General features: G+C 38.3%; 1 pseudogene; it reads left to right on the forward strand.

The window, feature by feature from the left end:
- Positions 1-2,787: 2,787 nt before the first annotated feature.
- LOC128833260 (U4 spliceosomal RNA) lies at positions 2,788-2,868 on the forward strand (annotated as a pseudogene).
- The last annotated feature ends 700 nt before the right edge of the window (positions 2,869-3,568 follow it).

A 3,568-nucleotide genomic window follows, 5' to 3' on the forward strand; every position in this document is an offset into this window, starting at 1 on the left:
TGTATTCACCTTCTTACTTTCCCTTGACATAATGGCTGTATAGAGACGCAGAGCCAGCAAATCAACTTGAAACAGGACAGGAAAAGATAGTGAAGAAAAATAAAACAAACATGCTGGTACCAGTATGCTGCAATTTTCATGAGGTCCTATTCCAATTAGAATCACAAATGTTCCTTGAAGAGGATTTTTAGTTTAAAGCAGTCTGGTTGCATGACCTAATTTAAATTTTGCTACAGAGATTTGATTGCAGAATGTTTACTGCAGACAGTGATGTTGTGGCCAAAAAAGAAGTGGGTAATCTAATCTAAATTCTGTATTTCCCATATGAAAAGTAGGTAAACTCAGTTTATCCTCAACTACACCACTGACTGCAGAGGTTTGAAATGGAGAGTTAATCTAAATATTTATTTTACATAAATGTGCAGTTTAACAGCAACAATGTGACTAGACCTCCCTTACCCAACATGCGGTTCACATGTGATGTGTAAAATATACTCAACAAGAGTAAAAGAACTAGGGGTAACTGTGAGCAGCTCAGTGAAAACATTTTAATAATGGGCAGTAGTCGTCAAAACAGCAAATCAAATATAAGGATGTAATAAAGTACTGCATAGAAAATATTGCTGATATGATAGCGTCTCACCTAGCTTGGAGTTTCATTATAGTTTATTTCACGGTGCATAATTAACCTGTGGAACGCACTGCCACAAGATATCGTAGAAGCAAAAGATCTCAGGAGGACTCCACAAATTTGCATATCTTCACAGAAAATCAGATCACCCACAGTAATAGTGGACAGACTAAAACAATTAGAAGAGATATAAACTGTGAGCTTCACAACATAAGCCAATAACTAATTGCTCTGAGTGAAGAAGACATGTCCCCTCTGGGCAGATTATTCCATAATACCCATTATGGGATTTCTTGAACATGTTCCTTAAGCATCTGGTATTGGCCACTGTCAGAGACAGGGTAACAGACTGGATCATCTACTGGGGTGATCCAGTTTGGCAGTGCTACATTCCTCTAGCCTTTGGAAAGCTGGCCCTGACAGTCTCTTGCCTTTCTTATGCATTCATTTGGTGATCTGCATTCTTTGCGCCATAAAATTTACAGCCCCAAACTCTTAGGTTGGCAGGCTCCTGTTACTGTTCTATTATATTAACACACACAAAAATTAATCATCTCTTTTTGGTACTTAGATGCAATAATTTGAATCTCTCTTTTCCTTTAATACTGAATTTAAAAGAGGATTTTATGGTGTTGCAAGACAGTGGTATTCACAAAGGCAGCTCTGACCTGAGCTCTTTGTGATGTTTCGTCACCTCATGTAATTACCAAGGACTTCATCTAACATCAAGTGACTTGCTTTTGGCAATTTACTCTTCTTATAAAGCACCCAAGCTTTCAAGGAAGTCTGCTGAAAGTCTTGAAAGATACACGGGTCTTAATAATATTACAGATTGCCTCAAGGAGAAAACAGAATAGTCACTGACTTAACAAATGTATCTTTTTCTGTGAGCTAGTCTGTCACCCACCCCATGTTACTGACCAAAACTTATTTTTGACTGAGAACAGAAAAAAAATTAAGTAACATCATCTCATTTTTTAACAGTGTTCATTTTACATCACTAGCTGTATCACTGCACTTCTTGTGTTACTTACTGGTACAGCAGAAAAGAGGAAAAAATGGTTAAAAACTACAGTGAATTTTGTTCTTCTTTGTAAAATATTGCAAGCAATGTTCCAATTTTTGTGAAATACCTAGGCATCTCCAAAGCGAGGGCCCAACATTTAAAGACTGCTGAGTGCCCTAAACTCCCACTCAATAAAGACACTCAGCTTCATAAAAGCATTAAGCACCTCAGACAATTGGGGTCATCGAATCATAGAAACATAGGACTGGAAGGGACCCTGAGAGTTCATCTAGTCCAGCTCCCTGTACTAAAGCAGGACCAAGTATATCTAGACCATCCCTGAAAGGTGTTTGTCCAATCTGTTCTTAAAAACCTCCAATGATGGGCATTCCACAACCTCCCTTGGCAGACAATTCCAGAGCTTAGCTACCTTTTAGTTAGAAAGTCTTTCATAATATCTAACCTAAATCTCCCTTGCTACAAATTAAGCCCATTGCTTTCTGATGTGTTACTCATTTTATAGAAAACATTTATATATCTTTTGGCCTCTAATTTATTGTATATGTTTTATAAATTAGACTGAAAAGGTTTAGAACAATTTGGCTTCACCTTAATCAACATCATTCTTGTACTGGGACCACAAATCTACACATCCTTAAACAATTTGTAAGGCCGAGCCAGCGCAAATTTCCAGTTATATTGTACAATGGTAAAAAGATGAAGTTCATATCAGACATCCTCTGATGAACAAAACCAACAGTAGGAGAAATGCCACCATACATAGACAAACATGAACACATCCAGACAAAACCCATAAATGAAGGTCAAACTTACATCACAGTAGACTATATCGTATAGTGTACCGCCCCACAAAGAATTGCTGAAAACGGTAACATATCTGCAGGGCATCCTCAGAGTCAGACTAGAAACTAAAAAGAAAATTAAAGTTTTAAATGGGCTCCAGCACTATAACTTATAAAACATCATGAGAGACGCTAGATATTTCTAACCTAAGTTGTTAACTACTAATTTTCTTAAAACTGAATGCCAAATCTGCTTGCAACATGTGGAATTTACTCACCTGGATTAAGGATGCCATCTCAAATTTAGCTACAGCCAGGAGAGCACTGCTCCACCAAATCTCATGCAGGATCTTGTGCAGTGGCAGTATCGTAGCCAATGAGATTAATCCGAGGCATGATTATTGCTAATTGAAAATTTTTTCCACATGTTGAGAAGGATCTTCTTAGTAGCCAAAGCGATTCTCAAGTATTTGCTCGAAGACAGTAAGTGACTAATGTCTCCTTTAATGACTAACTTCAACCTCGGTGAAACTGCTGCTGCAAGGCTAAATGAATTCTAATTAAGAGCTGTGCCATAGGGCATTCCCACAGTAAATGTGTTAGAGAACCTCTGATGTCACAACATTGCTGCTATGTAAATAATAACGCAAGAGGCATCTTGTGAAGCCATAGTGAGGTTTAATAAATTCTATGTACGGTTTTATATCTTGCAACCTACCTCTTGATATTGCCAAATAGGATGGAATAAATTTGTACAGTACAGTGCAGACATTGCTCCCTTCCGAACTTATTTGTTTTTCCAAGTGTCCACTGGCACCATGTGGCCTGCAGCACCTGCCACGTGGTTGATATATAGGAGCAGCACATGTGAAGGCTGCTCAGCTACTTACTGCCTTCCATGCCCCAGTTCTTCCATTCTAGTCTGAATTTTGGCCAAGCTATCAGGGGAGTCTGAGTGTGGTTTGAATAGAATATCACCACCTTTCTTCCTCGGTTGTTGTTAATGTTAGTTTTCCATCATGATCCAATAATCTGCACCTGACATTCTCACAAACAGCTCTCACACCCATTTTGGGAGCATTTTGTACACAGAGTAATTTATAAAGCCCAGAAATAGGACATTTCAAT

The sequence above is a fragment of the Malaclemys terrapin genome, chromosome 2 (assembly GCF_027887155.1).
Source record: "Malaclemys terrapin pileata isolate rMalTer1 chromosome 2, rMalTer1.hap1, whole genome shotgun sequence".
Taxonomy (NCBI): domain Eukaryota; kingdom Metazoa; phylum Chordata; order Testudines; family Emydidae; genus Malaclemys; species Malaclemys terrapin.